This window comes from Larimichthys crocea, chromosome XIX, assembly GCF_000972845.2.
Source record: "Larimichthys crocea isolate SSNF chromosome XIX, L_crocea_2.0, whole genome shotgun sequence".
Classification (NCBI taxonomy): domain Eukaryota; kingdom Metazoa; phylum Chordata; class Actinopteri; family Sciaenidae; genus Larimichthys; species Larimichthys crocea.
Window position 1 is genome coordinate 3,595,835 of NC_040029.1, and position 9,637 is coordinate 3,605,471.

Here is a 9,637-nt window from a genome sequence, read left to right on the forward strand (position 1 = left end):
ACATAAATAAGTGGAATTTGTGGCAATAAATAGACACAGTTAGAAATAGAATAGAAATAGAATGGTTCCACCTGTGTTCACGTTCCCAACCGTCATCCAGTCAATCACCAGACTCATTCCCCGCTGTTGCCGTTATGCGCTCAGCGTGAAACTGTCCTTCAACCAGCTTCACTTGCTGTTCTCAGTTGTAATATCTCCCCCGGCCTTCACTTCACACTTCAATAAAAGGAGAAATGACCTGAAAAAAAATAATCTTCCAAATGACAACTACTTGGAAGTAACAAATGTCCTGAAAATTCTGCTGTGCCCGGGGGCATCTTCTTTATGGTATTTGGGCCTGTGCCATGAAGGACAAAGAAAAAGTTTACCCACAAGGAGAGTCATGTAGACGGAGGAGGTGAAGCTGGAAATACTGTGGCAATAAATCTTCACTGGCACTGATAAAGAAATTGAGAAATCATGAATTGTTGATGGGACTATTACACCAACACAAATTCCTTCGAAGTAAATCTGTTGTGTTGTTCTGTTCGGCCTGTATCGGATGGAGTGCCAGGACATTTGATACGAACTTTCATGCACCCCTCAGGATGAATTATAACAACTCATTTTTCATCTTGCACCATCAGGTCAAAGTTTGAATTTGTCCCAGCGCTTATTCCTATCAGCCTCAGCTGTACTTTTTAGTGCCAATAAACAAATGTTACTATGCCGACACGATTGAAACAGGTCAACAATCCAGAAGCACATTTCAACACATTTTTTTAAGCTCTTTAACAAACTCTTGCGATAAGTTTGTTTCATAAGTGTGCTTTGGTAAAGTGCACAATAAATCAAGTTCCCAAACACTGATGAAACTGACAAGTGAGACTATGTTGGTACAGTCGGTACTCATTAAATCCACTAGATGGCAGCAAATACTGCTTGTAGGACTGTATTTCTATTAGCAGCTCAGCACACTTTCCTTATTTGGGTCAAAGCTCTCACCATAAAGTCTCATTCCAACTCAAGAATATCCTTCTATATGTGTGTAAACTTAATTCCTTATCATGTGCAATTTTTCACAACTTATGATCATCTTGAGCCTCTCTCACCCAAAATCTAAGTATTAAAAGTTTCCATTTTGTTAAATTCAATTTAAGTTTGATGAGTTTAGAGGCAAAGGTACACCTCAGTGAGGCAGCATTGACCTAGTTTAAGTCTGATTATGTAGGACCAGCGCGGGACCATTTAAGTTCTTTGATGCCAAATAATTGTAAAATGATTTAACACCTCTTTTCCCGTATTATTCAAAAGCTCCTGTTTCACTGATGATCTTATGTTTTTTATGTTCCAAGTCTCTAAAAGTCAGCTATGCTACAGTGATGATTTGTGACCCATTTTACTCTGGTAGTTTTATTGAAGTTTAAATGGTGGTGTGACCTAACCATTGATCCGAGTTCAGCGGTCCCGCTTGGAGAGGCTTGATAAATATAAGCCAGAGGGTTCTTTAGCGCTGCCCTGGGAGTACTTTTTGCTCTCTGCTAGATCAATGTGTCTTCACACCCCAGTGCCTTGGGCTATTAACTAGACCCCTCTCTCCTTACACAGCTGCCCATGTCGAAAAGTTTGATTTGAAGACGCCGCTGGTTAAGGGGCAGAAAAATCAGTAGGTCATTAAGTGGCTCACTTGTCAGCTTGAGATTGGACCAAACAAGATAAACTGTGCTCAAAATTACATTCCGGTTTCGGCCTAAGAAAACTGATCTGATAAAAAAAAAAGACACTCAAAACCAGAGTGGAAACTTTATTTGAAACTCGCGTGAGGTTCATCAGATGCAACCTTTATCAGCTTAGTATCCGGAACAGAAAACGCAAACAGGTATCTGATAAAGCTCACAAGATGGAAACTTTTTTTTGGGTTGTTTTTTACTACACTTGGGCCTGGAGAGAGTCATCAGCAGACTTCAGCTCAAAACTGAAATACAAAATACAGCCTAGTTTTTTTCCCCCTTCTAAAGCTGCTACGAGAAAGCCTATTGCACATTCAGATTTCTTTGTGTCAATCTATCATCGTTCAAACCCTTTGCTAATAATCACCAAAATCTTCTCGAAGAGCTGCCAGTATTTTCTATTATTTGAATTAAATACATGTAAACAAGACTAATGCTGCGTTCCAAACGAAGTCGGAGGTCGGAATTTCCCGGTTGAAATTTCCGACCTCCGAGCGTTCCAGGTGCACAATGCCAAATAAAAAAAACATGGCTGACCGAGACAAACTGATTTGTTTCTTTGGCAAGTGTACACAGAATCAAACTCTCGTCATTGCAACCTCTTTGCATATAAACCAAACAGACAACATATATGCTAACAGATGCCATCATACATTTTATTTAACGGCGCTTTCATACTTGGGAGATGAATCCAGATATTCCATTCACTGGCTGAATAAAATTGCTATCATAAATATACTTGCCTTTTGCTGATGATCTGTTAGTCCATACTTCGGCATGACGATGCTTTGACCTAAATCCTAACATGCCAACAATGTGATGCTAACATGGTAAGCATTTCTAATGTTTATCATGCTCCCCATCTTAGTTTTGCGTATTAGCATGCTTACATTTCCCAATAAGGGAATACCATTAACTTTGTAGGCATTTTGAACATCTGACCTGGTGATGGAACTAAAGAGGAAAGTCAGGGGCTCACCAAAGATCTTAAAATTCATCCCCAGGGGAACATGAATATCTTTCATGGTAATCCATCACGTGGCTGTCAAGACATTTCAAGCAAATACACAAACCAAACGGTGAGGAATCTTCAAGGTCATTTAGGATTCATCCTCCGGGGAACGTGAATGTGCAAAGGGTTGCCAATCCATCTTGCAGATATTTTCCTGCATAAATGTGTCCTTGCTTGAACTTTGACCCGCTGGTTGCGCTATATGACAATCGCCAAACTTGTTAGGATTCATCCAAAATGTTCAGTCAGTCCATTTAAAAAGATTCTTGACATATTTCAATCTGGAGACACCATCTCCAGAGCCACACTGCTAATGTGGCTAAATAGCTAGAATATGTAAAACCTGCATGGGGATGTAGTCATTCCTTGTTTGACCAGAAGGAGGCACTGGTTGCACACATACCCCTCACCTATGGGAGCTGCTCAGTAAAAAAAAAAAAAAACCCACAGACTTTATGTTGAGACTTTGAGATTTTACAGGTTAAGTGCCTCGCAGTGAGAATGCCATGAGGTTCCTGTGATCTTCATGCTCCCGCAGCCACCAGTCTTTATCCAGGCTAAAACTAAAAATCAGGGATCCAGATCCAATTTACCCCGTTGCCCTCTGTACCTCAGAGTAATCGACAACAGTGACATCTTCTGGCAGTTTCATTAAAGTGGACCCCGGTAGATGATCCAGTTTGAACATTTCCTGCATCAGGAAAAAGGACTGATGACCTTACAAGACTCATACTGTGAGAAGAGCCTCTGTGTGCCATGCCACATTTGCCCGTTCACTGTGAAATCCTTGAAGCTACAAGCTGTCTCCTGCCTCCTGACAGACGGGGCTCAGGTGTTGCTCTTTCCTTCCTGTGTAAATTATACACCAGGTTTTGATAGGTGTCACATTAGACACAGGATGTTGTTCCCTCCTCCGTCTCTCTCTTCCCCCTTTTCTTTTTTGTATCGCTGACAACAGCTATGTGAGCTCCAGCTGCCAGAACTGGTTCAGACAGCAGCCTGCACTGCCATACACTGTACATTGGAGGACTGTACTGATTTAACATTACTTTACAGATCTTTGAAGAAATTTGTAACATTACATTCATTTCATGTTTTATAAAAAGGTCTGGCTTACTTGAAACAAACTAGTCATACTGTGACTAGTTGCATGTCTTTGTATTCTTGATGCAAAGAATCGTACGAATACGTGGGCAGATTTTCAGAGTCTCCTTAAAGGCATTCATGGTACTGTACACGGTTCTACACAAAAAAGTGAATAAAACAAAAGGAGAACTTGAGAAGTTCAAACGACCAAATTAGCTGTCAGAAAAGGAGGTTTCAGGCCATGTTTGACCTTAAATCCAAACTGAAATTGGAAGTTTCTTCATTGTTTGTGCAAAGTGTAATGTAGACGATAATGAAACTGCACATTTTTTTTCCAAATAGAAAATATTTGGACATAGTGGAAAGGTGATGTTAGCCTCAGGGATGGGTGCCTGAAATAACAAATTGCATTCTGCTCTAGTTGAAGTTGTAGTACCACAAAGAGACCATCTGCAAAACAGCGTCCAAAAGACAACACAACAGTCTACAAATCTTGCAATATGCTTACTGAGAAGGCTGAGAGGCGTGGGCTAAGAGATTTGGAGAATATTAGCTACCTAAATAGGATCTATACTGTCTGGTCTTGGTCTCGACCCCTCAAACTCTTGGTCTTGTCTCGGTCTCGATACACTCTTGACTTGGACTGGTCTCAGTTTAGGTGATCTTGACTATAGCATGACTTTCCCTTTAATATATTTGTCCCCTTTAAACATTCAACATGTTAGGGAATGTGTCATGCTGGTAAATTCCCATTTCTTCTACTTGAAAGTTGAAGCTAGCTTGCTAACAATTCCCATGAGACATTAGTTTTCTTTCTCTTATCGCAACACCTGCTGGGTCAGCTCCTCGTCTTGTGTCTTTTTCACATTGTCCAGTTGTGGGGACGGCAAAAAACCACACTGTCAGAACTCTCTGTGATGGAAATGTCAAACACAGTGCTCCTTTGTGTGCTAGAGGAATGTCATGATGGCTAATTAACTTTGTAGTTTTAAACAGCAAATGTCAAAGCTTTGGTGATCTGGCTAAGGGTTTAAACACGACTTAAGTGTGGCATTATTTTAAATCATTAATGGAAACCAACACCTTCCTTTTCTCCATAAATCTCTCTATGTGTTACAATATATTACAGGGTCATTTTACAGAAGCAGTTCAAATGGTGTCAAACAAGTGCTTCATCATAGCAAAACAATACATTATTCTGCGTAGGTTTTCTGAATTAAGTGTGAAGGCCTGCGGTGTTGATGGAGCTGAAAACCACAGTAACGCAGAGGCACACTGAATAACAATCAGTGTCCACAGGGGGAAGCTACGCTGAAAGGATGAGTCAAGTAAAAAAAAAAAACCTTGCTGCTGCAGTAAATATCTGCAAGACTGCTTGAAGATATTCTGGGACGTTTACACCTATTCCTGATATTAGGCCTTTTAGTTACGACTGCATCCTGAAACCAAAATCTGAACCTTGAAAAAAAAAAGAGAAAAAGAAAGAGGAGCTTACATTGAACAGAGAAGCCTATTCACATAATGGGTTTATGTTCCCGACTTGCCTACCCGCCTGCCCCTGGCCCCAATCTGGCCTCCTCTCTTTTAGAAGGCCTTAATGACTGACCCATTTACATAACTCCCTTCCGGTTTGCAAATGTTTCCCTTTATGAGGCCCTCTCCTGTTTCCGAACTCAATCCTCCTCATCCTTTCTCGCCCTGGTTCGGACCAGGTGGAACCTCGTAAGGGTTTATTATATAGTCCCGAACCTGAAGTTAACTCTGTCACATGCAGAGAGAACAACAGGCAGCAAGAGAGAGAACCGTGCTGATAATCTCTGTCAACAGCATATCTGAGGGCCTCGGCTGCCTGGCTACTGCAAAGTGTGTGTGTGTGTGTGTGTAAAACCAACTCGTGAAGTGTGTGTCTGCTTCACCATGCTCACCCAGCAGCTTTCCGGTGTGTGGGTGTCTCTATTGATGGTGAATAACTTGCCAAAGTAAGACATTTTGTCTATGCTGCTAGCACAAGTTAATTAACTAACAGCTCACAGGCTCTCTACAAACTGCCAGCACCTCTAAATTTGACTCATTAACGCAATACATTGTGTTTATTTATCCATCCGTACACCAAAATATAAAAAACAACTTGTGTTTTTACGTTGTCGTGTGGAAATATTTACTTGGTAACCGGTGGCCTTGTGTTGACCAACTTCCTGGAAAAAAAAAAAAAAAGCGGTCTGATGGTTATCTAATTATGTAAGATAAGACCGCAATGGAAATGAACCATGTCTAATTATAGACAGCCGCTGATGTTGATACGATTATATATTGAAACACGAACAGTGTCAACTCCATATGTAATAAAAAATGATCACGTTCTGAAGCCGGAGAACTAGAAATAGGTTGTTTAGTATTGACCTCAATTCATTAATACATATGTAGCATGTTCATTTTTAGTGTTGTCTCAAAGTGCAACGAGAATTAGTGCATTTACAATTCTCACCAATCACTATCGTACATTGCAAAGACTGATGAAAGCTTCTTGATTTTAGACACAGCCATGATTTTGTTTTAATCAGTGCTTGTTGGTTCTGACGAACCCTTGAGAGTTTATTGATCTCCTAAATAACTTCTTCAAGGAATAGATCAACATTTTGAGACACTGCTGATTCACTTTCTGGCCGAGAGTTGGGTGAGAAGATCGATATTACTCTTATTATTAATATTTATGGGTTGGTGTGAATAGGGCAGCAGGAAAAAGTCCCAAATGCAAATGTCAAAGCTCATTTGCTTATTATTCTGCTGGTTTCCCTTAAGGTTGGCCGACAGGCAGGTCTAGGTTCAGGCGACAGAGGGTAAGACAGGAACACTTACTAACTAAAAGAAGAGCAAAGACTCTGGGCTGGTATGTGTAGTCAGTGGAGGATTAGAGAATAAGATGCAGGTGAGGAGGTGGGCGGGGACGGCCAGGTAATTGCAAAGCAGATGAGGGAAGGAGGGAACAGGTGTGAAGATGAGTCAGGCAGTCAGATGATGCAGAAAAGAGGGAAAGTACAAGGCCACCTGGTGGATGATGAGAAAGAAAAGCAATGAAGGGGTCTGGAAAGTGAAATGTGGATGTGACACATGTTTGTAGCTTTGAAGCTAGAGCCAGGAGACAACAGCACAACGACACCGGTAGCGCAAAACCTTACTAATTGACATTATTAAGAGTCACCTTATTAATTTGTTTGTTTAATCCGTATATAGAGGAAATCTAGCAACAACAAGTCAAGCTAACTGTGTCTTGACTTCAGCTTGAATGGTTGTACTGGTTCTTGAGTGTGTTCCAGTTGATTATTTCTTAATTTTCTCTCTAATTTATATAGAAAATCATCTTATATGTCATTCATGTCAAAAATACAAAGACCTTATGTCATTTATAAATAATTGTGTGTGTGTGTGTGTTACACATACAGAGCCTTCCATTCACTCACAACAGCAGTCACCCACACAAGAACAAAGCTTCTTAACCCCATGGCAGTAGGTGAGGAAATATGTAATCTCTTTGGCACAAGGCAGCGCGGCTTTCAAGTGGGCATGAAACATGGTGTTGCGGAAGAACAGAAAAGCTGTGTGTTCCGCTTTTGGCATTCACATGTACACACACGCCTCCTACATTCAGGAGTCACTCCTTCGGGGCTTCTTTTATATATATATATATACACACACAGGAAGAATGGGTTTGGAAAGGCTTCCAGGACACGTACCTGTCTGTTGTCGAATGTCAAGCATGAAGCTGTGACATTTCACAAGGCTGCAAGTACACACAACACACCCCTCCAAAGACACACAAAAGCACATACACAGGGATTTTTAGGGCATTTCCCACAAACGTGAAACCTGGAGAGATTACACGCCAGCTCCAATGTGGCCTAAAAGGTTATATCTTTAAAAGAACAAGGAATTTGTAAATGGGATGTGAAGATCTCTCCAAAGTCTTAAACCAAATATTGTTCAATGAATGTGTGGGGTAAGTCTTCGTGGGTGGGTTGTCCTGCATTGGCACAACTCTGAGGGAAAAGAAAGTTTACATCAGGTCTTTCCTGGAATTGTCTAAACTTTTTTTGTATTATCCTGTGCGGCAAACCACAGCCATTTGGTACCAAAATACATTTGAAAAGGGACTAAAAAAAGGATCTGACTCGTGTTTTTAAAGAAACAGTGAAATATAAAAGAATTCCAACAATCTAATTCTGTATCTCTGTGTTCATTGCTCTTGTTATGTGCTTAATATGCCACAAAAAGTACGTTAGTATACGAAAAACCATCTCTTAAAATACTTTTGATGACTAAACTTGGGGCTATACACATACATTTATCCAATTAAATATGATTTGAGGCTAATTGCAAACTTGTATATCACAAGTGTCTGGTTGGGTCTTAAAAACTGTTTTTGTTGCTGAAAACTTTGTTTCAAAGAATATGGTTGAACTCTCTTGAGGTGTGTGTATAGTTCAGGTCCATGTGCAACAAATGACTTTTTGTTAAGCTAATATTGCCAACCAAGGACAACCACAAGTGAAACTAAGCCACAGCAGCACCAATACCCTGACCAATCCTGTCACCCAATGTCATATTTCATTGCTTGAAGACAGCTGTTAGAGCCAGACTGAACAACAAACACAATGTCTTTTTTCCGTTTTGTTTGACTTCTGCACCATTTATCCCTTGTTCCCATGCAGCGCTGTGTTTCTGGAACAGCACTTATAATATACACACACGTGCACACGCTGGTACACGCTCAACGTCAGCAAATATTGACATTCTCCTGCGGATGCCACCTGGTCTGCTAGTTGAGGAATAATATACCACAACGCAACCACTCATTAATCTGCAGTGTCACATGACACAGGCACTCTACAGGAGGTGAAAAAACAAGTCATATGATGTATTAAGCATCAACAGTTATGGACAAAAAGATTTTAAACCATGATTTTGATTGACAAATGATTGATGCAAACTTATAAAGAAATGCTCTCAGTATGACTGAACCTGCACTATCTTCTGGAGTTTTATGCTTGAAGAACTGTCAATAAGGATTGTGGCCTTTGGAGTCACATAAAAGTAATCTTGTTTCTTATTTTCAGTGTGCAGTCTCTCATTTAATGTTTTGCTTCTATTTTCTTTCTTTATGAAAACAGAAGAACTGTGCTCAAGCATGTAATTAGTTTCCATGCTTACAGCAACAATAACAAAGAGTGATATGAAATTGACTGTAGAGTATATTATCAGCCCACTGTAGCAGACAGTAGTGTGAGTTGTTCAGTTACACTACTTATAAAAAAAAGGCAAGCAGTACCTGCTGCAGCCCCCTCCTGATTGATTTTCATGTTAAAACTGATGAATGCTGATGGGAAATCTAAACACATGAATGCTTCCAAGGTGTAAAGGCAATATATGATCTAATGGGAAATCAATGGGGCGTAAAGTGATACGTTACTATCATTGGTCAGATTGAAAATGATGGTATTTAGAGCCCCATGTTCATGTTTGTTCATTCTACTTCAACAACAATCTATCTGAGAGTTGAGATTTTCAGTCTGGACATTCATGGTCCCCAGAGGATGGACCTTGGACCTCTAATGCCACAATAGATAGTAGACAGATCTTTTATTTTAGTGAAATATCTCATCTCCATGACAATCCACCCAATTTGGTTCAGACATTCATGGCCCCCAGAGGGGATATCTCAGCACGAATATCCCAAAAAACTAAATGGATGGGCTCCAGATGTTCATGATTCCCAGAGGATGAACTCTAATGACTTTGGTAACTTTTTTCTAGGTTGATAAGATTGAAGTCAGAT